Source organism: Marmota marmota, unplaced genomic scaffold (assembly GCF_001458135.2).
Source record: "Marmota marmota marmota unplaced genomic scaffold, marMar, whole genome shotgun sequence".
Taxonomy (NCBI): Eukaryota; Metazoa; Chordata; class Mammalia; order Rodentia; family Sciuridae; genus Marmota; species Marmota marmota.
The window spans coordinates 5165128-5190530 of NW_026000221.1; the positions used below are offsets into that span (position 1 = coordinate 5165128).

General features: G+C 39.6%; 1 protein-coding gene and 1 non-coding gene across 5 annotated transcripts in view; both read right to left on the reverse strand.

The window, feature by feature from the left end:
• The window catches only part of Mcc (MCC regulator of WNT signaling pathway), a 445938-nt gene that overhangs the window by 217668 nt on the left and 202867 nt on the right, over positions 1-25403 (reverse strand). The window lies entirely within an intron of this gene.
• LOC125613016 lies at positions 5324-5456 on the reverse strand. The gene has a single exon (XR_007343529.1). It is a non-coding gene; the product is annotated as a small nucleolar RNA SNORA70 (small nucleolar RNA).

Here is a 25403-nt window from a genome sequence, read left to right on the forward strand (position 1 = left end):
ATGGAGCAGGGGGGAGTAGGGGGAAAGGAAGGGGGATTGTAATAGAAAAGGCAGTAGAATGAATGGGACATAACTTTCCTATGTTCGTATATGAATACACAGCCAGTGTAACTCTACGTCACATACAACCATAAGAATGGGAAGTTACATACTCCATGTGGGTATGTCAAAATACATTCTATTGTCATGTATAACTATAAAAAAATAAAAAAATAAATTAAAACATATATATAGGACAAGCTGGGCACCATGACTTACATATGCAACCCCAGCTACTCCAGAGACTGAAGCAAGAGGATAACAAGTTTGGGGCCAACCTGGACAACTGTGAGAGACCCTGCATCAAAATAAAAAGACAGAAAGGGCCAGGGGTATTGCTCCGAGGTAGAGCACTTGCCTAGCACACTCCAGGCCCTGGGTTAGATTACCAGTACCACAATAAATAAATAAGTACAAGAGAAGGCGGTAGAAAGGATGCAATTAAATAAGAATTTCCAAGAGCCAAAGAACCTATCTTCGGATTGGAAGGGCCCTTAGGTGCTAAGCTGAATAAAGGGAAAAAGATGGATTCTCATGAAATGTCACAATATCAAGCAGAAAACATTCTGAGTCTCCAAAGAAAGGTTCATCCAAAGGCACAGAACTCAATAGCATTGACTGCAATTCCTTTCAAATGCTGAGGGAAAATGACTTTGAACTCAGCATTTCACATTCAGCCAAATTACCAATTAAGTATGAGGACTGATAAGCATAGGCTCAAAGGACACTTGCCGTGCATTCCTTCTCCAAGCCTACTTCAAAACGTGCCAGCAAAACTAAAAATATGTCTATGAAAAAAAAAATAAGATAGAGAGTAGAATTTAAGAAAAAGTAGAATTAATCCAAAAATAAAAGGATTGCAGCAGGCCCTAGAAACAGTTCTTATTAAAGCAGTCAAAAAGTTGTATAATTAAGAGAATAACTAGAGCATTGACAGAAAGAAGATAAATATTACTTCTATTAATCAAAGCAGGCAATTAGGAAGTCCAGGAAGTTTAAGGCTGAACAATGATATCCATCTTTTTTTTTTTTGGGTGGGGGGCAGAGCTGGGGATTGAACCCAGGGCCTTGTATATGCAAGGCAGGCACTATACCAACTGAGCTATATATCCCCAGCCCCTTGAACAATGATATCCACACATAAGGAAACAGAAGTGTGCCATGACCCTCAGCAAATGACCAGACATAAAGACAGCTTCCCCTCAAGTAGCCTAAGCTTAGCTAGGGAGTCCATCTTCATGTTCTATTCATTTTTGTTCCATTTGTATTTTTTGATACCATGTTTTAAGTGGCATCTGAGCCGTTAGAGCCAACCAAAAGCAAAAGTAGACCATCTTCTTGGATTTTTCCCTACAGAAGAGCGTGAAAGACAATGTTAGTTGCCAGAGTTCTTACCTGCCTTTCATATAGACCTTCAGAAACAGAACAGCTGCCAGGTGTGGTGGCGAATACCTGTAATCCTAGTGGCTTAGGAGGCTGAAGCAGGAGGATCACAAGTTCAAAACCAACCTCACCAACTTACGGAGGCCCTTAGCAACTTAGCAAAACCCTGTCTCAAAAAATAAAAGGGCTGGGGAATGTGTCTCAGTGGTTAAGCACCCTTGAGTTCAATCCCTGGTACCAAAAAAAAAAAACAAAACAAAACAAAAACCCAGCTTAATTTGATTTCCCACCCTCCTTTGCAACTTTATCACAGAGCCAAGGAGATGTAGGCCAAAGTCCTTTGGGGAATTATTCATTTGTGAATAAAAGGCCATGTCTTGATAAGAATAAAGCTTTGCCCTATCCTTTCTCTGTTTTTCCTGCCATTCTGTGTTGAGAATAAAAACCACACATTAAGAATGATAGGACTAGGGCTGGGGATGTGGCTCAAGTGTTAGCGCATTCGCCTGGCATGCATGGGGCGCTGGGTTTGATCCTCAGCACACCACATAAAAATAAAATAAAAATGTTGTGTCCACTGAAAACTAAAAAATAAATATTAAAAAAATTCTCTCTCTCTCTCTAAAAAAAAAAGAATGATAGGACTGGAGGGCAGAAGTTCCAAAATGATCTCTATGTGTGCCTACTGCAGCTTTAGATGAATTTCAGATTAGAAAATTAACACCCTATAAACTTAAGAGTTTAGTTGCCTATTTTTTTTTAATTGTTTGGCGGAATACATTCCCAACCAAGAAGGAATTATTTTCTCATTTTGAATAAAGCCCAGTTTGAGTTGAATTTCTGACATCAGCAAGTGAGAAAGATCTAACTAAATACTTACCTCCTTCTTCACTCTGCTCCAGAGAACAGTAACCCACTAAGGACTAAGTCTTCACCTTCAGCCTCAGGAGGAGTATGATGTACAGAACGCCACAGAACTCTCATTTAAACACTTAACTGGCCCCAAAACAGTTAATCCCCCTACTGCTGAATGGGATACCAGGCTAAAGATATGCTGCATCTGCCCTCCCAGGCCCCAGTACAATGGGGCAGAGAGTTTACAAACAAAATGCTGTCTGAGTGTGGCACTGTGTTATGCAAGCACAGCTAAGGGAATGATTCAGATTGATTCAGTAACAATTTAAAACTCAGTCAAATTTTAAAATTTGAAATAGCTTATTTGGCCTGATTTAGTCACATCAACATCTTATCCACCCGTCAATTCTGAATTATTTACTGAACAATGGCAAAGATGAGCCAACACATTTGCCTCGAATGAATTTATATTTTAAACTGGGTGTATCCATTGTTCTGGGAATTCACCACACCCCAAACAAATTGACTCCAAATGGAAGGTCCTAATTCAAGAGAAACCAGCTGTGCTAACCCTGTCTCTTTAGTAGGAGTCCCATTCTTCTGTCTCTGCCTTCAGTAGAGGAGTTCCTGTCTCTGCAAGAGCACAGATTGACAGCAGCGCCACTTTTACTGAACCAAAGACCATTCTCACCACAGCACAGCATGTTTTTTTTTGTTGTTGTTGTTGCTGTTGTTTTCATTTTTGTTTTTTGGTACAGGGGATTGAACCCAGGGGTACTTAATCACTGAGCTGCATCCCAGCCCATTTTAATTTTTTTATTTTGAGACAGGGTCTTGCCAAGTGGCTTAGGGCCTAAGTTGCTGAGGCTGGCTTTGAACCTGTGATCCTTCTGCCTCAGCCTTCACAGCCACTGGGATTGCAGTCATGCACCAATGTTTCATTCTTAAACAAGATTAGATGGGTATCTACTAAGTCAGATATAGTACACATTAGAAAATAAGATAGCCACCATCAGAGAGCTTATGTCTAGTGAGGTCAATGGCCGAAGTAGAGGGGTCAGACAGCTATCACCAAGCTATCACAACGCTTTATACTGAGCTCTAGAAAGGGGAAATTAAAGTACTACGAAAATAAAGATTAGGAACTTCTAGAGTGATAAGGGAAAGAGCCCTAGGGGGGAAAAATGGGTATAGTAGGAATGGATTCACCATAGGAAACAGAATATGAGAAGGGTTTAAAAAAGTATAGACACACACACACATACACACGCACATTTAGTGGTAGACAGACACTACACCTTTATTTATTTTTATGTGGTGCTGAGAATTGAACCCAGCACTTCACATGTGCTAGACAAGTGCTCTACCACTGAGCCCCAGCCCCATGTGAACGTTTTGAGGTGAGACCCAACATGGTATATTCAAAAAACCTTAAGAATTCAAATCAGTGAACTTGTCTACCTGTACTGTAGATGGCTGTACCATTGACTGAATTGACTGGAGTGATAAGGAATATTGTGAATTCATTCCAGGACATGTTGAGTTTGGGGTGCCTGTGAGATAGCCAAACAGGATTCCAGCAGGTAGACACTTAGGTTAAGAGCTGTACCATCCCTGCAGACACCGCCCCCACTCTCAACCGGTCACACACAGTTGCTGTAGCCTCAACTCTGAGAAGAGTCATTATGGCCTTCAAATCTGGGTTAATGCCATTTTTTGCTTTATTTCTATACCATACTTGTTTTTTTGCTTGCTTTGCAGAAAATGCCAGGAAAGCAAAACCCAGAAACCAGCCTGAGAGCTGAATTATACTTCCTTGAGTTCTCCCAAGGTGACATATTTCAATTCAGATCTTCATAGGAGTAGGTCCCCTGGGAGAAGGTCTGAGTGGTTACCAACTGTTTATCCTGCTTCGTTAACCCATGTCCTGCACCAAGTGGTTGTCACAAATTCATCTCATTTTGCCCTTTCCCCTCTATCTTGTCAGGGAAGATTAGTGGAGGTTTGCAGCATTGCAATATATAGGCAGCTGGAGATTTGTGGGCCAAGTATGCTCAATTTAAAGGTTCACGGACCACTGGAGTATACTCAGGTGACATTTCCAGTCTTCCTGACCTGGTATGGTGTGTGGGACCAGAGTTCAGACTAATGACAGATTTGCAAATCAGCACTGAGGCTGTGACCAACTCTAAACAACCTTCCAGAGTATAGGGAATTTGGAAAAAGAATTCAAAGCTAGAACCTCAAGGACCTCAGCAACAGTGAGACAGAGAAAGAGGAGGCTAAGACCAGACCAGACCTCAGGCAATGAAAGTCAAGGTCAGATGAGGGAATAGTCAACAGACTGACCTAGTGTGCAGAGTTCAAGGTCAGATGAGGGAACAGACAACAGACTGACCTAGTGTGCAGAGTTCAGTGAGAAAGGGAGTAAGAAGTAGGTTTAATAAGAGGAGGTCTGGATGATATTGGAGAAAGAAGTAGGTTGAGAAAGAAAAGTGAAGACTCAGAAGGTACAGAAAGTCCTTCATAAGTTGGCAATAAAGAAGGTATAAGGAAGGGGGAGAAAGCAGGAGTTAGGGACATGTGTGTTCAAAGAGTTTTAAATACATTTATTTAAAGACTGTTGGGAAAGAATCTATAAAGCAGGAAGTCAGAGCAAGTGCTAAAATTAGGAGACGTGATCAGGTATAAAGTTTTTGTTGGAATTGACTTTAAGTGGGCTTTTTCTCTTTTCTTTTTTGGACAGGAAGTAGGATTTACATGACTGAAGAGCCCTCATGAGTGCAGGGCTAGCCACTTGTCTAGGGAACCAGGACTGGGCATGCATTTAATCTCACAGACATTCAGGATGAGCTGCTTCTCAGCCACCATGTCTTCATATCCATCCTCATTAAACTTGGGAAAGCCAAGTTTGACTGTGGATCTGCTGGCAACCAGGTAACTGGAACTTGACCCTGCATAGGGCCTCAATTCCTGGTTCTGCAAGTGGTTTTTGAGCCTACATTGGGAACAGCTGAGGTCACATACATGAATGTCCACTGGAAATGGCTGTCTCCAGGTCCATAGGGAAACATATGCAAGCACCAGGTAGCATACAATGCCACAGAAGCTGCTGTTTGCAAGGACTGCACACCTGGGCCCCCTGGGGAAAGGAGTCCAGTCAGACAGAATTTAAGTATAATGAGAGTAAAGAAGTTATCCAAAAACCACTGTGCTGAATGCAAGAGGGGTTTTTCTAGGGCAGTATTTTTTCAGTGAGCACAGGGTCCTGAAACCAATTTTCTTTTTGAAAGGGAGGAAATTAAAAAAAAAAAAAAATCAAAGTACATTGGATATCGTAAAGGCAAAAATTTTATATAATAAAATTAATGTAACATGTTTATATGTATACTGAATCATGATGTAAAAATGTACTTTCTGTGAGTGACAGGCAAAATATTTGAAAATCAATAGGCTAAGATAAATAAAAGGAAACCAGAGCACTAAGAACTCCGATGAGTTTGGAAACAGTTTTAGTTTGTGGTGGCATTAAACTACATAGCTATGATTTGTGCCTTACACCTGGCCTGGGTTAGAGGCGGTAATTAAGTTTAAAGCCTTCTGTTAAATACTGTGACTCAAGGAGAGAACACATATAAAATACATAAAGTAATACATCTTATCACTTACTCTACTTAATTATGCTAATTAAAACTTTTAAAGTAATTTGACAGTAAATTAAGAGACTGTACAAGAAGAACAAGATCTGCACTACTCTGTTTGACCACATAATTATGCTTTTTGCTATCCATTAAAACTCTTATGCTGAACGATCTTTAAGTGATCTATTCAACTTGTAAATATATCTTGTGTAAAAAGGTTAAAGGTGTTTTCTTTTAAAACCATCCACATTTTTATGATTTAAAATAGCAAAAGCAAGACAAAAAAATACCACACAGCTCCATTACTGTTAAATCTTCTAACTGGAGGCAAATCGATTGTCTCTGAGAAAGGTACTCCTCGACCTCCAATGAAACCAGAGTGACTCCATTATAGAAAAGTGCATTTGTTTTCCATCCTCAACAAGAGATGCCCCATGGTTACAGATGAATCTCAACTTAAACAGCCAAAAACTGCACGTTCTCCTCTTTCTCACTTAGCCAAGCACCAAAGATTATTCAGGGATCAGATTGTCCTTCAATATTATTCAGCACCTAGCCAGGTGTAGTGGCCCATACCTGTAATCCCAGCAGCTCAGGAAGCTGAGGCAGGAGGATTGCGAGTTCAAAGCCAGCCTCAGCAACTTAGCAAGACATTAAAGCAACTCAGTGAGACCCTGTCTCTAAATAAAATACAAAATAGGGCTGGAGATGTGGCTCAGTAGTCGAGTGCTTCTGAGTTCAATCCCTGGCACTCTCCCAACAGAAATTTAAAAAAACAAACAACTATAACAACAACAACAAATACACACACACACACACACACACACACACACACATCATTCAGTCCTGACGTCTAATCCCACAAATCTACTTCATGGTTTGAAGACAGCCTTTGAAAATACAAGAAGTCAGGTAATAGAGTCCATACACACTCCAGTCATTTAATAAACCCATTATCATTTGCCAAAGGAAAACAAAATTAATTGGAAAGCATTTTGCTCTTAATATGCTTCAAAAGTCATTTGCAAAGATAGCTGTGAAGCCATTTTATTTCTTTATCTCCAGTAATCAGCTTAAACTTGGTGGGGGCAGGTGGGTAGGGACAAGCACATGCCTTTTATTTTCCCCTTGAGGACAATTCCAACTCCTATAAGTTAATTTTCATCATAATGAAAGTGAAGCTATTTTATATGTGTGAAACTGTTATAGACACCACAAAATACAATCTTTTGCTCAGGTAAACATTAATTTCTAGGAAAAGAAGCTCAATATATATATTAATTCTAACCGTAAAATGACTTTAAAAAAGTGAAAAAGATAATTTTTGATTAATGTATATTATATTTCATGTGCCCTGAATTCATTACAAATTCAGGGGTAGAAACAGGAATCAACTATTTGAGTTCTGAATAAAAAGAATCTAAACACAGTTCCTCTAACCTAGTAGTTTTCAAGTATTTTGGTCTCTATCTTCACACTCTTAAATTACTGAGGGCCTCAAAGAGTTTTTATGTTGGTTACATCTATTATATTCAAAGAAAATTTTAAAATACTCATTTATTCATTAAAAATTAAATAGATTTTTAAAATTTGATTTTAAATGATTTTTAAGTTACATATTAACTTAAATACTATTTGTGAAAAAGGAACTTAGTTTCTAAAAGATAAAAAATGAGTGAGAAGAATGGTGGTGGTGTGCATTTTTGCTAATCTTTTGAATGTCTGCCTTAAAAGAAAACAGTAGAGTCTCAGGCCTGTTTCTGCATGCAATCTGTTGTGATATGTCATTTTGGCTGAAGCATGAGAAGAAACATGGCCTCACATAAATAAAGTTTGAAAGGTGAGACACCCCTGTAATCCCAACTACTCAGAAGGCTGAGGCAGGAGGATCCCAAGTTCAAAAACCAGCCTCTGTAACTTAGTGAGATCCTGTCTCAAAATAAAATAAAAAGAACTGGGAATGTAGCTCAGTGGTAGTGGTCCCCTGGTGGGGGGAAAGAATGTCAATCCCTGACTCTGGGCACTTTATTGCAACTACCACATTTGCTGTCAGGTAGAAAGGAAAAAAAGTTAAAGTTAACCATACTTGACTTGGGTTTTGTAAGAAAAGGTACCCTTATTCTGGATTGGCAACTGTTTATATGTAAGTCACTTTTTGAAAAAAAAAAAAAAAAGAATTTCTTTCTTGGTAGTAGATAGACACAATACCTTTATTTATAAGTGTTGGCGAGGATGTGGGAGAAAAGGTACACTCATACACTGCTGGTGGGACTGCAAACTGGTGCAGCCAATATGGAAAGCGGTATGGAGATTTCTTGGAAAATTGGGAATGGAACCACCATTTGACCCAGCCCTCCCTCTCCTCGATCTATACTGAGGATGTAAGGACTTAAAAAACAGCATACTACAGGGACACAGCCACATCAATGTTTATAGCAGCACAATTCACAATAGCTAAACTGTGGAACCAAGCTAGATGCCCTTCAATAGATGAATGAATAAAAAAAAATGTGGCATATACACACAATGGAATATTACTCATCAATAAAAGAGAATAAAATCATGGCATTTGCAGGTAAATGGATGGAATTAGAAAAGATAATGCTAAGTGAAGTTAGTCAATCCCCAAAAATCAAATGCCAAATGTTTTCTTTGATATAAGGAGGCTGATTCATAGTGGGATAGGGAGCGGGAGCATGGGAGGAATAGATGAACTCTAGATAGGGCAGAGGGGTGATAGGGAAAGGGAGGGGGGATGGGGTTATTAATGATGGTGAAATGTGATGATCATTATTATCCAAAGTACAGGTATGAAGACACAAATTGGTGTGAATATACTGTATATACAACCAGAGATATGAAAAATTGTGCTCTATATGTGTAATAAGAATTGTGACGCATCCTGCTGTCATATATAAATAAAAATTTTTTAAAAAAGAATTTCCTTTTTGGTAGTAGATAGACACAATATTTTTATTTTGTTTATTTATTTATTTATGTGGTGCTGAAGATCAAACCCAGTGTCTCACCTATGATAGCACTCTACAACTGAGCCACAAACCCAGTCCCTGTAAGTCACTTCTTAATGGAAACATTTTAGGTGAGCCCATCTTTTATTTTTATGCCTTTATCTTCTTGTTCATCTACCTCCATTCCTTTTTTTTTTTTTTTTTTGGGGGGGGGGGTCCCAGGGTTGAATACAGGGGGAACTAAACCACTGAGCCACATCCCCAGCCTTTTTAAAATATTTTATTTAGAGACAGGGTCTCACTGAGTTGCGTAGGGCCTCGCTAAATTGTTGAGGGTGACTTTGAACTCATGATCCTCCTGCCTCAGCCTCCCGAGCCGCTGGGATTACAGGCATGTGCCACCGTGCCTGGCACCACCATTCCTTTTAAAAGATGATACCCAATACCAGCAGTTATTGTTTACTGAGTATTTAGGTGCACATATATTTATACACATCACCTTAAATCCCTATTATGGCTTGAAAAGCAGGGATGGCTCTCCTCTTTTTATTGAAATAAAGAAACTGAAGGCTAAGCATGGTGGCACACACCTATAATCCCAGTAACTCCGGAGGCCGAGTTAGGAGGATTGCAAACTCGAGGCAAGCCTCATCAGTTTAGCAAGACTTAATCTCAAAATTAAAAATAAGGAGTAGGGATGTGGCCCCATGGTACAGCATCCCTTGGTTCAATGCCCAGTGTGAAAGAAAGCACACAAGCAAGGTAGCTGAAGGCCAAGTAACCAGTTCCAGGTAGCTTGTAAGTAGCATGACTAGAATCTAAACACAGGTTTGGCACTAAAGCATGATGCTCAAACTTTAGCATGTCACCTGAAGGGCCTGTTGAAAAAAAGAAAAAATACTGAGCTCCACACCCTGATTCCTAGAATTGGGCCCAATAATTTGCATTTCTAACAAGCTCCCATTTGATGCTAATAGTACTAGTCAAACTGTGAGAATCACCACTCTGACCCGATGAGCCAACGTGGCCTTGCGGAGGATTTAAAGCATATATAGAAAGCAAATGAAGGCTAACAGCCACAGAATTATTCCAAGGGAGTCAAAAGGTTGAAATTCCGATACACTTTTCAATTTGAGAAATCCTTTTCCCTACTTGGATATTTTTCTACTCTCAATAGATGCCCTTCAAGAAAACCTATTTTGGGCTTTGGTTTTCTTCCTGGTATCAACAGCAAGTCTGAAGAGTCACCATCAGTGTCCCATTACCATCCTCATAGAGAAATGCTGGTTAAGAAGCAGAAGTCCTCCTTTCTTTACCTTTTAGAGGGACAGTGTTCTCAAGACTGACTTTAAGAAGTAGAGAGTCTGCATTTCTCCTAAGCAAACCCAACAGTTCCGCAGCACCGGCTGGAGTTAGAGAAGGCAGACAGTTTTCCAACTGGACTAGTCAGAAAAGACTGCAGCTAAATCTAAGTGACTGTGATGGAAAGAACCCTTAATGGGAATGGAAGCTGAAGGCAGAAGACAAGGACATGGAACATACAAGAGGAGACATCTCAGGACATTAACTCTGGATCAGATACTGGCTACCATACGAAAGAATCATAGCTATGTTGGTATGGACTAATCAGTATGGCCCTGATTCACTTGGACAGCGGAAGAGCCATGAGTTCAATGTAACCTCCACCTGGGAAGCTGCAAAATTGGCCCTGTTAAAAACAGGGTTCTTTCCAATTGTTTAAAACTCTCCTACTGAGATGCACGCATTTGTAGCAACATTTCATTTCTCAGAGTAACATAACTTTCAAGGACAGGGCAAAAAGATTGCAATAATTTTATTTCAGGGAATCCACTCTAGAAAGTAAAAGCTGTAATACCTAAGGGGGTTATCTCCCGGAGCATCTTAATTTTCCTGAGACATTTATGGTGTGGCAGAAGACGGCAGGACTCTCGCATACCAATTCCACACAGATCAAGACACAGAACACTTCAGCACAGGAAGGCAGGAGCAACTGAAGGGAATTTAAAAAGGGAGGAAAGAAAACCAGTGGGTTATATTTAAAAGGAAGAAGGAAAATAGAGAAAAAAAAAACCTGGTCAAACTTACTTAGCCTAAGTCATTCATTGCACTGGGTCCTTTAATTCTTCATTGTACAGGAAACTCTTAAAATGAAAGAGGCAGTAGCTATCTGTGCACTTTGGAAACTAAAACCAAGCGATTCTCGAGGATGTGACTTTTCGGTATTTGAGAGAGTCCATGAGGGAAACACCCACTAGAACTGCTTCCTAAAACCAGCCCACTTGATTGGCAAGGATGTGGAGGACCTGGAGCCCCGCTACAGCACTACTGAGGACACAAAATGATACAACCACTTTGGAAAGCAGTTTTGGAGTTCCTTAAAAAGTTAAATATATGCTTTCCATATGATCTTATTTCCATGTGACCTAATCCTGGAAAGTTAACCCAAGAGAAATGAAAGTACAACATAATAAGGCCTGTACACATACAGGCAGATCAGGGATTGTTGGAAAGAAAAGGACACAGAAAGATGGAATTTGTGGGTGGTGGGGATGGACACTGTTCATTATCTTGATTATAATAATGGTTTCATATGTACATACCTATAACAAAACTTCTTGAACAGCATACCTTAAATATATACAGTTCACTCTATGTCCATCACACTTAAAAAAAAGTCATTGTTTTTTTTAAATGGCATACTTATATCTTTCAACTACAGAGAAGGGGAAGGTACGCATTTCAGTGGCTAAATAATAGATCAGAAAATTCAAACTCTATTAATTCTAATTTGGGCTTCACACAAAGTGTTACACAAAATTCCAGGAGACTTGTCTATTTAAATGTGGAAACTATATCTGGTCTTCACCTCCTTGATTCAATAAGCAGAGGGTCTCAGGCATGGGTCAAGCACCTGAAGACTAACCTACGAATTACTAGCTTCCAGTAACACTGAAAACCAGCTCATTGAAACTAAAATCTTTCCTTTATCTCACTGTTTGGTTGGAATACCAGCCAACTGTCTTTGGTCCCAGGGGACCAAATGAAAAGGTCAACACATTTCGTGGACACACTCAGTGTGTCCACTTTGGCCATCATAAAAGCAATGGGTTGAGATCTGCAAACCACAGTCAGGGGTCCAAATCCACCTGGCACCTTCATTTGTATAGCCTACTAGCTAAGAAGGGTTTTCACATCTTTAAATGATTTAAAAAATCAAAAGGATCTCATGCCATTTAAAACTTACATGGAATTCAAATTCTAGCATCTGTAAATAGAGCTGTGTTAGAGCACAGCTACATGCAAAGGTTGGCATGCTGTCCATGACCCTGTATCCTACGATGACAGAGCTGATTAGTTGTGATGATCACATGACACACAGAGCTTAAAAGACATACTCTGTGGCCCTTTGCAGAAAGTTGGCCTGCCTCTGCTCTGTGCCCAAGTCTTGTGTGCCCGAGTATCTTGAAAATTAACCCTAGAAATAGACCATTGTACTGAAAAGCAGCACTGTAGTTGTTTAATCCCATCCCAACCTGGAATCCTTAACAAATGCTAATTCTTCTAGTGTAGAACAAGGCAAAGATGTCATAGAATTTGCCTCTGCCACAATGTCTGACCTCAGGGAACTATATAGCAGCTTCCTCTGTGGGGCCACATTTTCAACGACTCAGCCTGCTACTTATGTCCTATACTCTGCTTTCTAATAGGGCCTCATAGCAGTCCTAAAAATTCTGAGTTTCTTGTCACTACTACATTGGGGCATGTTTGGTTGCAAATTCCCAAAGTCACTTGAGATAGTTTAAGCAAAACAGTGAACACACTTCCTTTTCATTAGTTGTAAGTACTTGGGGGTCTCTGGAACTTGAAGGGTAGCATTTGGGGAACTCCCTGCCCCTCTCCTTTCTTCCTCTCTCACTAAAGACCAAGCCCCTAATTCAGACCCCAACAGGGTTTACACTTTCCGAGTTTCATAGATGAGGAGTCTACACATCCAGGAGACAGGTCAAGTTCACAGTGAAAACAGAGCAAAAGGCAGTTTCCAGAAAATGAGGAGCAGGGATGTGGGTAGGCCATACTCCAATATCCACTTTGCCTGCCATAATGCAGAAAGGGAGGGCAAGCTGTACAGACTCAGGAAGAGAGGGGGGCCTCCTTCCAAAACAAGCTTACCAAGGGCTTCACAGCATGCAGCAGTCTCATGGCTCTGACTTCAACATATACCAAGGCCTAGTTCCTGAGCCAGGAAAAACTGATGCTACCTTTTTATGGTTCTTCAAAAAATTTTTCAATTTTTTTAAATAAGTGAAATAAAGGTATTATGTCCAACTACAACTAAAAAATAAATATTTTTAAAAAATTTCAATTTTTGGTCTGAGCTCAGGTCACCCTCTACCTTCAACTACTTTTTATTTTTTGTTTGTTTCTGCATTCCCTTCTTAATGCATGCGCACGCTCACGCACACACACACACACACACACACACACAAAATCACCACTGCCAAAGAATCTCCATCACTTCTGAAAAACCCTATACAAGAAATAAATTCAGACTAGATATTTACTTTCCCCAAGTGGAACTCTCCATGTTTACCCAGTGACAATCAATAACACCTTTCACATGCGTTCGGTACTCCTTACAAATGCAGCCAGTCAGTACCTGGGCTGTCTTCGGGAAATTCCCAGCAGGTTTACTTGGGAAAGGGATGGGCAGCAGATGGGACAGTGCCACTCCCTTCTATTTAAAAGCCCCTTGGCCCATGTCAGCCTTTTCCTGCACCTTGTTGCTTACAAAGCGATCCTCAGTAATCCAGCAAGGGAAATGCCTTCTACAGATGAAATGCCTACAGCCTGAAGAGATCAGGTCATGGAATCAGGTGCGGCAGGTCACATTGCAAGCCCAGAGCACTTTGTTTTCTTTCTTTTTGTTTTTTAAATGAGAGCCTGAGTTACTGACCAGTTAGCATGTGGCCTTCAGCCAATAATAAATTGGGTCAGAGAAATCCTGCACAGGCACGACTTGGCCAACAGTTAGCTAATTAAGAGAACTGAGCAATGATCACATTATTAAACCATTTCAGTAGAACAGGTTTAACACTCCTTTGTAACCTAGGGCGCTCTCTCTCTCTCTCTCTCTCTCATGTCTCTCTCTCTCTCTCTTTCGATGTAACTATTATCCTCCTATCTTCCTAAGCAGGTTAGGGTTAGGGTCAGAACTTACCTTTAACTGTGCCCTGGGCAACCTATCAACTCTCAAGGAACTGACCACTGACACATGGAGGTGACTTTCTAAAGAGGCTCTTTCAGGCTGGCAAGTCACTCATATGCCACCATCAACCCAAATGGAATTATGCCCAAACTGTACCCCCTCATCTCTAGAACTCTTCTTTACAGGAAAATGTTACAAAAGCCCCAAGTTTACCAACCCCAGTGTTCACACACATTCTCTAGTCTTCAGATTAACTCAGGAGGCAAAGTAGGGCACCACATTTAATAGGGGAGGCAGCCACTCCACCCTGAGCTCCTTTCTGTTAGGCACCATTTCCCAGACACCTGATGCCAAATCAAAATCCAGTTACACACTGAGAATTGTCTCTCAAAAAAAGCTATTAAAATGATTTCTGTATCTATAGGTAACATCTTAATAAAAAAAAAGATAATGTCTGCTGAAAAAATAATTGATCTTCAAGTAGAATGAAAAAAGTGGAATGAAGAATGAATACACCTAAAACCAGCTTCATCTTTGACTCCCTTCCACTCCCTTCTTTCCCAATGTTTCTCACTGACCGAATTCTGTCACTTTTATAGCCAAAACTTCTTCCATCTTCATCTAGGCTTTATTTCTATGAACCTGGGTTACTAAAACAACCCCTTAACTCTCTTTCCTCATTACCACAGCTCTAGTCTCTTCCCTATCCAAACAGTCCTACCCAACATGTCCAAAGCTCTTCTCCCACTAATCACATTCCCTTGCACCATTCGCTTGCAGGGGTCCCTCCTAGAGCAGCTGGTGTTGGGACCTACCTCAGCACGACGGAAAACACCCAAGCCATCCAGCAGTCTCACCTGGTCATGCTTGATGACTCCCACACACACTCTCCTTGGATCTCTCTCAGGTACACAGCACCAGCACCAGCAGAAATCCTTTCTTCCTGTTATAAGAAAACCTTCAGATGTTCTTCCTTCCTCAACTTCCCTTGATGATTCCAGACCATGTTTCTCAGAACTGTAACCGTAGTCTGACTCAAGTACTTAATACTTAGATAATATGAGAAGTCAACTTAGTGTTCTGCCTCCCAGGGCCAAAATGCAGCTACAGTGGCCAGACAGAGTTATGTCTTCTGTGTCTCCTATCCATCCACTAAGTATAGGATACTGTTACACAAGAAGTCACTCTATTTATCAACTATTAAAGAAGATCATGAGCTCCTAGAAATACTAGCTCACCATTTGTTATCTGTATAATATTCCTGCTACTGTTTGAATATGGCTTGTGTTCCCCAAGGGTCCACTGTGATTAAAGGCTTGGTTCCCCTGAATGGCATTATTGGAGGTGGTGGTGGAAGCTTTGGGAGGTGGAGCCTGGTGGTGTGTTTGAGTTCATTGAGGTGAGGGTTTTCTTAAGACACCCTTTGGTAATTCTCATGACAGGGATGTCATAAAAGGAGCAAGCTTGGCTCCACCTAGTTTTCTCTGCTACTTGGCTCACCATGGGATCCTCCTTCCAAGAAGCTCCGCCATCACCATCTGCCATGTCCTGCTAGAGTTTGCACTGTGCCATTTGAACTCCCATCTCCAGAAGTGAGCTTAAAAAAACCTCATCTCTGATCACGTTAGTTCCCTCGGATATTTCATTGTAGGAACACAGAGCTGACCAATAGAACCCTAGAAGCCACTGACAAAACCAAGAAGTTTTGGTTTAGGAAGTTTTAATCACACATCAGTAAATCTTTGGTTATCTGGGAACTAGTTTTGACTGGCTTCCATTGTGTTCAAACACTGGGCTTAAGGAGGAAATAAAACCTCAGCTTCAACGCACCACCTTGGCGGAACCTGCAGTTTTATTCAATGGTGTCCTGATTGGCTAGTGCAACACAAAGGACAGGAATGTTCACAGCAACTGAGGTCATCTATAGAAGTCAGACTTACTTACCTCAAAGATGAGAATTCAGAGGGGGAAGCCAAAGCGACCAAAAGGGACAAAAGAAAAAATAGCAACAGAAATTAGAAATAGTGAAGACAGCAGTAGAAACAGCAGGATGGGTGACCACGGGACTAAGAAAACCAGAATGAAGAAACATGAAAGTCAGACCAGCTTTGCAATCCAGAGGGAGCCAGGGCATAATTCTCTGCTCACAAAAACCTGTGGAACACCTGCAGGCAAGTTTTTTCCCTGGGCCAGGGTCCTGCAATAAGTCTCCAGGTGGAAACCAGGCCTTTTGACTCCAACAGGCTCCATTGTGGGGAACCAGAATCTGATAAAATAGTGAAGCTTTTTCCAAAGAAACCCTGAATGATAAAGCTTCCTTATGTGTTGAAACTCCTCTCTCTTCAATTTAGCTACTGCAATGGCATCACATCAAAAAAAAAACACTTTCTTCATATCTCTAGAATAATGTGTTTTTTTCCACAGTGACACTGAAACAAATGATTAAATTGTGGTAGCTTTCTAAATCTGATTAATGTTATTCAGGGACTCCCACAAACTGTTTGCCATTTATTTCACTTGCTAATTAGGAGCTCTAAGGTCTTTATCTTCCCCAACCTATGATCACATGCTCAGGATGGAGCTTTGCTAAAAGCAGGACTCCTGGCTAATACTGTTAATGAGTTTAGCACTGCCAAAATGTCAATGGTTTTTTATTTGTTAAGAAAGGGACTAATTTATCTAGTTCAGCTGCCCTCAGTAATTTTCATGGAAATGTCAGAGCAGCAATCAGGAGAAGCAATGGCAATAAAGATGATTACTAGAGGGTTAGCAAAGAACACCCCACTGACAAACTGGCTTTTATTTTTCTCTCACCATTGGGAGATTTCATTCAGAGATAAGGCAACAGAGCATGTACAGTTTAGAGCCAAAGCAAACCACATATTCTGTCAAAAGTACAATGACACTTTTGAAATCTTGAAACATACTGTATAGGGAGTTTAACTGCAAATCTCCAAAAGAAGAGAGCATAGGATGTTTGGGGGCAAGAGGAGAGAAGAGCTGAGCTGGGTAATATAATTCACTTTTGTTCACAACACAGTTTAGGAGGCTAAATTAAGATAGGGCACCTGAAGGAGATCTAGATTGCTGTTATCACTTTTGCACTAGAAAAATTTGTTTTTATGATGTATTCAAGGCAAAATAAGAATAAAGATTCCTTCTTTGGCAATTTAGATTTATGCTTTCTTAAGAAAGTGTAAGTGGTTGGAAATGAAATACTTCTATGGGTCAATAATGGATATTGGGGTTGCCCATCTTTTGATCCTCGATGTTGGGCTGGCAAGGAAGGCATTCACCTAAGCTTATGACAGAATGTGTGGGGAAACCCTGTAAACTATGCTGATTTGGGTGGCTGGACTCCACCTTTCATTGACAAAAATTCCAAAATTTACCATAGGGCATATATCAAACTCATTCAAGTCTTTATGAGAAGGGAAAATCCTACAAATACAAAGTAAAAGATAAAGCACTCAGCCTAGTCCCCAAGGGCCGAGCTGCTGTAGATTAAAAAATTCCAGGGCTCAGTGGTAGAGCACTTGCCTTGCCTGTGCAAGGCACTGGGTTGGATCCTCAGCACCACATAAAGATAGATAAATAAAATAAAGATATTAGCCAGGCGCATGCCTGTAATCACAGGGGCTGGGGAGCCTGAGACAGGAGAATTGTGAGTTGAAAGCCAGCCTCAGCAATGGCAAGGCATTAAGCAATTCAGTGAGACCCTGCCTCCAAATAAAATATAAAATAGGGGATGTGGCTCAGTGGTTGAGTGCCCCTGAGTTAAATCCCTAGTACCCACACCCAACCCCCACTCCCCCCCAAAAAGGCTGGAGATGTGGCTCAGTGGTAAAAAGCCTCTAGGTTCCATCCCCAGAACCCCTCCAAAAAAAAAAAAAAAGACCAAGTAAAATAAAGATATTGTATCCATTACAACAAAAACAAATAAACAAACAAACAAAAAAAACCATTAAAAAAAAAATTCCAGGCCCTTGAGGCTGGGGCTGTATAGCTCAGTGGTAGAGCACTTTCCTAGCAAGTGTGAGGCACTAGGTTCGATCTTCAGCACCACATAAAAATAAATGAATAAAATAAAGACATTGTGTCCATCTACAACTAAAAAAAAAAAAATTTTTTTTTTTAAATTCCAGGCAGTCAAGATGATAATTTTTTGCATCTACCCCATTCCATCCCTGACTCTCTGTCTCTCACATAATGGCATTTAAAAATACTTCATGTTTTCTGATGCAAAGTCCATTTTAACTTTTCATTTTACTAAATTAAGGGGGAGAATATGGCAACAAGGCCCTTGCTTAGAAAATCGAGAAATGGAAATTCCGATGCCAAATTCCATGTGACCTGAGCTACACCCTCAAATTCCCATGCATATTAATTTCCAAGAAATTCAGCATATCTTTGTTATTTAAATCACAGGGTCCACATACTACCAACATAGGTGTTAAGAAAAATGTTTGAAGCCAGGTGTGGTGGTGCACATCTATAATCCCAGTGACCTTGTAGGCTTAGGAAGGAGGAGCACAAGTTTGAGACAGGTCTCAGCAACTTAGCAAGACCCCATATCAAATTTAAAATGAAAAAGGTCTGAGAATGTAGCTCAGTGGTCGAGCACCCCTAAGTTAAATCTCTAATACCACAAAAGATAAAAATAAAGAAAAGCCTTTGACAGAAAACTTTCACTTTACCTCTTAAATTTCTTTTCAAAAAACAAGTACACAAATACAAAGTTGGTATATATGGGCTTAATTCAGCCTCCCCTTCAGGAAAATTAACAGTCCCCTAAGGCAAGGATAGCAAAAATATACACTTCATTTAATTTTTTATCAATTCATCTAGCTTAACTAGGCAATTCAACCAAGTTATTCATTGCAAGAGTGTCTCTAAAACCTGGACCTTTAAATGATCACATATGTTTACTTCAATATAATGGAAGGAAATACTTTTATCTAAGGGGGCTCTGTTTATATTTTTAAGCAGAGAACTGCAGGGATATAATGCTACTGACTTGGCTGCCTGGGTATTCCTATGGCCATAAGAAATGTCTTGCTTTCCCTTGAACTCAACTCCCCCATGATTAATAATGGTATAGTTGTGATCTACCAACTACCCAGAAGACTAGAGTCACAATTCCTGAAAAAGAAATAAGCATTGTGCAAGTTAGGGTCCAAGGCTCAAGAAGAAGACAGAAGACAGACAAAACCCCACACAGCCTAACATATAAAAAAGGAAAAGTCTTCTTATAATTGGTCATCCTGGGGCTGGGATTGTGGCTCAGTGGTAGAGTGCTTGCCTAGCATGCGTGAGGCACTGGGTTCGATCCCAGCATCACATAAAAATAAACAAAGGTCCATCTACAACTAAAAAAATAATAATAATAATGATTGGTCATCCTTATTCTAGTAAAAAATTGTCAAGTGTAAGATTAGAAACACAACTTGGAATCAACCTCAAAAATAAAACGACTGACCAACCATTATGGTTTGTTCAGTATGAATACATTTTTTTTTTTAACCAGAGATTAGACCCAGGGGTGCTCTACCACTGAGCCACATCCCTAGCCCTTTTGATTTTTTATTTTGAGACAGGGTCTTGCTAAATTCCCAGACTAACCTTGAACTTGAGATCCTCCTGCTTTAGCCTCCTAAATGGCTGGGATTACAGGCAGGAGCCACCATGCCTGGCAGGCCTAAAGCAGGTTTTATAATGAAATTCTTAGACAAACAGAGATAGCTGTTTGCTTTAGCAGAAATTCAAATGAGTAACTTTAGAATAAAAAATGACGGGTTAACTTCAATACAATTACTAGATGCTCAATTCTCTACATTAAAAATTTAAGATTATTTAGCTCTAGCTTGACAATTATTTTTTTCTTTCTTTTTTTTTTCTTTTTTTTAGGTGCCAAATGAGAAATGTGTATGTATTTAGTTGTTTGAGGCTCTGCCACTTATAGTGTGACTTATTTAAAACCCCCGTCTTAAGTTGCTTACCATGCCAGGCCCATAGTAAGCACTCAAATGTACCATCATTACTAAAGTTCCTCCAGTGGTCTGGCTGTATTTGTTCTGAAGATCATTTTTAAATACACCCATCATCTATCTATCTCTCTCTCTCTCTCTCTCTCTCTCTCTCTATATATATATATATATATATATATACACACACACACACTGTGGATTTTTTTTTAATCTCAGAAGAACCTACAAATATCATTAGGTTGATATACTCTTCATTCTTCTCCTTTCCCTGACAGATCTACATTAAAAAATAAAAAAGTAATTTCATTTCCTTTTTCAATTTAAAACTGGGCTCTCCCATGCTCATTTTAGCATAACCAAATGATAGAAAATCCTTTTAATGGCAAAATATCATTATTTCTCTCTCAGTAATTTCTAATTACCCGTACACCCGTGTCCACGTCAGGGTATGTTCTCTTTCCCAACAGCTAACCTAGAAACAGCAACAAACTCATCAGAATTCTAGCAACACCAGTAACAAAACATAATTAGCTTCTTGGAATTTATGAGCCTATTCTTTCCACAAAATATAGTAATTATTCTTTTTAAAATGGATGTGATAATGCTTGGATTGCAAGGAAACACTTCTGTGAATGAATTATGGGTCACTATTCTCATGTCATATCTGGTGAGTTTCCTTTTACCGTGCTGTCCTTCATTCATTTGAATTTTCAATCTCAAGGTAATAAAACCACTGACAATCAAGTGGGTAGGCAGCACACAATTACTAAAAAGAAATAATGTCAACTAGGTGCTGGTTGATTCTCTGGGTCCTCAGTAATAGGGATTATAGAAATGGGGCAAGAAAGAGTTTAAAGGACTTGCTATTATTTATTATCACTATTTTACTGATGTGAAAAAAAAATTAATGAACTAAGGGAGAGAGAACTGTTAGTCCCATGAAAACAGAAAGGAAAATAAGAAATTCTTAATCTACTGTTATTCATCAGCACAGGACCTGAGGGGCTGAAAGTGACACTCGACAAACTTTTGGAATGGAAAGAAAAAGACTTTCCTCCAAAGCAAGAAGTTGATTTGTTAATTACAGAGTCAATGCACAGTTCCTAGTAAACAGGAGGAATGCCCTGACCATGTGTCCTTTCCCTTCTAGCAAAGCTCCATGATCAGCTTCAGGGTATTACGTAAGAGGATCAGAAGTTTCCCACTTGCTCATTGGCTCCTGAAAGCCACTTCCAGGGAAAATGCTATAGAATAGGAATAAGATCTCAGTGAAGTTTATATCTTAGCAAGTCCAGACTCCATGCTTTCTTTTCTTTTCTTCCAAAATCATTCAATACCATGACCTTCAACACGGCAAGGTCTTTCTCAATTGGGTCTTGATTCTCTAGTACTGTGTTAGGTATTACAGAGGGACAGCAGAAGAGCACATAAATGAGCCTGACACTCCCAGCCACTGAAGATGCTTACAAGCTTATAGAGGAGGTAACATTTAAACAGGAGAAACATTTTACATCATCTAGGTGTGCCTGTGGAAATGAAATGAATACGATTTTTAGGAAACAGGTCAAAGGAGACACATGGTGGTGCCAAGCACAGTTAGCTGCACACACACAAAAAAGGGACATTTTCATGATTAAACTGTTTATTAAGCAAAGAAATGTAAATAGCACCATGCAAATGGTTGTGGTAATAAAGATCAGGAATCTCTTCACCCATAATAATAAAGTGATGAATAAAGTGAAAAATATCGAGGCTGAATAAATTAAGAAGCCCTTCTGCCAAGAAATAAACTCTATGCCCCATCTCCTTTCTCCATCCTCCCAGGCTTGCCTATCAAATCCCAGTGCTAATTCCACCCCTAGTTCTGTGGTCCTCAGGATTTTTGTGTATGGCCAATATCCACAGGAAGAGAGGGGTTTACCTCTTCACAGAGAGATGCCAGCTTCTCCAGCACAAATCATTGAACATTTACATCCAATAGCCATATGAAGCAGGGTCCCCTCTAGGTCACTGAAGAGTACCATATAGAGGATTTATTTCAGTCCTGCCTACTTCCCATGATGGTCTCACAGCTGTCCTGATAAATAGGTAGTATGAAGTCAGGCATTAGAAACTGCTCAGTTGCTTCCTCTACTTTGCTATGGATGGTATAATTCTTAGCAAACCAACTTCCTTCTAGTAAAGAGGGAGCCAAGAGGGAAGTATCTATATTAAGCTGGGATAATTTAATTTTAACTAAAAATACCTTGGAGGTTAATGAAATCAAGGCCAGATGAGCACTCTGGAAGCTATTTTCCATCATTCAAATGATCAAGTTTCTACTACAATCCTTTGATGAGCCTAATACTGGTCTATTGGTCTAAGTACAAATGCTTCTATCATCCAAGTTCCTACAATTAACTCTTTCTGTTTTCATAAATACTCATTTCTGAATGAATGTTATACCTTATGCTTGAGAAAATATGTTTGTGCTGAATGACATTTCTGGCTAGGAAGCCAGGCTCTGACACCTCCTGCACCATGCCTAGATTCCCAGCTTGGCTTTCAGCATGCCAGAAAAGTGGGAGCAGAGGAAAACAAGGATAGCTTGCAGATGGCTTCACTCACGCAGCTTACATCCCTCCCTTTGCTTCCTGAAAGCAGCAAAGCCCCGAAGAGCATCCTAGCAACCAGAGCCTCTAGCCAGTGGGTCATCCAGGGTGGGCCACTGGATTAATGAGATCCTTACAAGAAAAACCAAAAACACCCTGAAGCGACAAGTTGGCCCTCCTCCATTCTGCTACAAAAATAGTTACTCTGACTCCAAGAGCTAAATTGATTACATGGCATAGTTTGCCAAGTCAGTAGGTTAAATGTTGTTCTAGATTAGCATTTTGGTCATATCCACTTAAAACAAAAATTAAATAAAGCCTTTAACTGTAGGCTTGTACTTAGCGAAATAGGTTGATTTAGGAATTTCCAAGTAATAATCTTGTTGTTATTTATAGGAAGCTACCATTAAAACTGAGAAATACTAGCAATTCACAATGGTAACATTCTTTGGCCAGAAAAGTAAAATTCAGCAACCCTTCTGATTAAAAAGGATGACGGTTCCTACATTTAGATTGATTCACAGAGGCTGGGGATGTAGCTCAGTGGTAGAGTATGTGCGAAGCCCTGGGTTCCATGCCCAGTGTCTTCCCCACCCCCACCCCCCATACACACACAAAATGAGAGAAGACTTTGCAAAAATCCATTAATACACAGAGACAGGTAAATATGCAAGAAAGGAGTCATACAGTACTAGATGTTCAAGTGAAAGGTCCTTTTTTGAAAACATCATTCTAAAATTGGTTTCACTTGGTGGTTAAAAAAATAAATAAATAAAAGGTCAGCCAACTCACACCTCCCACCATCCCATAACCCATGGATCAGAATGTCTCAGCCATGGTTATGATGGCCCCAGAGGGTAACCAGTATGGGAGCTGGGCAGCCCATGCTGGCTTCCAAGTCTGCCGCCTGGCTTTCCCTGTCTCTGCACCCCTTCCCTGGCTGCTTGCTGACACATGGCAGCACTCCTTCACCATTTTATTTATTTATTTTTAATATTTTTTTTAGTTGTTGATGGACCTTTACTTTATTTATGTATTTATATGCAGTGCTGAGAATTGAACCTAGTGTCTCACACATGTGAGGCAAGCTCTCTACCACTGAGCCACAACCCCAGCCCCTCCATCACCATTTTAAAGGCATTCTTAAATAAGCAACAGGCAGAAGACTAAGCAAGCAGGCCCAGGTAGAATAACAGATGGTCCCAATTTATTATACAGCCTGTGTGTTTGGTCTTTTTTAAACTGGTCTTTGGATTATTTTACAAAGACCACCCCAGGGCCTTGAGGTATCCTTGTGTTTTCTTCTGTAACATCAGCTGCGAATACTGCACAACGTGCTGCTCAGTCTCTTCATTTACACACATTTTTTTCTCCCTTGCCCCCACCCTTCCCTATTTGTCCCACTCTCCTCTGACCTGCCCTTAAAGACACTGGAGGCCTCTTTAGCCATGGTTTTGCTTCCTGCAGTTTCAAAAACCTGCACTCAGCTGTACTCTAAAATTATTAAATGAAAAATTCCAGAAAAATATTAAATGAAAAATTCCAGAAGTAAATAATCCATAAGTTTTAAATAACTTTTATTACAATACATTGCTATAATTGTACTATTTTACTAATAGTTACTGTGGTTAATCTCTAACTGTGCATACTTATAGGATGTTTGTGTAGGCAAAATCAGCATATACAGGGTTCAGTGTTATCTACAGTTTCAGGCATTTACCAGGGGTCTTGGAATGTAGTCCCTGAAGATAAAGGAGGATTAGTATATAAGAAAACAAGTTATGTAGGGTCATTATTTACATGAATAAAGATTTTTAAACAAAACATTTATTCAATAGCTAATTATATATTATGATCTATAAGCTAAACAATTAGTTAAGATTATGTGTTTATTTATTTATTTATTTATTTATTTATTTATTTTAGTTGTAGACAGACACAATATCTTTATTCATTTTTAGGAATTGAACCAGGGTCTCGCGTGTTCGAAGAAAGCCCCCTACCAATGAGCTACAACTCCAGCCCTAGTTAAAAAGTTTTTTAAAAAATAACATCTCAAGAAAAAACTTAAAACACAGACTATAAAAGTATAGTATGATCCCCTTAAAGAAAAAATAACTAAAAGAACATACCAAACTGTCACTATAGTATGATCCCCTTAAAGAAAAAATAACTAAAAGAACATAAAGAACATAAAAGAACTAAAAAAATAACTAAATAACAAAATGTCACTAGATAGTAAAATCACAAGATTCTTTATTTACTCTTATTTTTCAAATGTTGCCTGGATACACATCACTATTATGATCATACCTGCATATGATCTTACTTCTTACCCTACTATTTCTTTAAGAAGTCAAAGGTGGAAATGTTTGTGTGGCATGAAAGTTTTCTTTAAAAAAAAAAAAAAAACAAGTAATGATGACTTAAAAAAACACAATCTGCTCCAGTTTATAATGACAGATTCTGAGCCCTAAATGCATGTTTACTATACATACATAAAAGGCTAGAAGGCAGAGATGACAGTCTTTTGACCTGCCATGTGGTTACTTTACACTCCTCTTTATTTATGTGATATGTATGTGATATGTGAACTATAAGCATCTACTATGAAGAGATTGGAATAGGACAATGTCATTGTGAGTGTGCAGCCATGAAGAGGAAAGCTTCCCAAATCCTAACCTTCACCAGTCTTATGAACCAACAAGTGC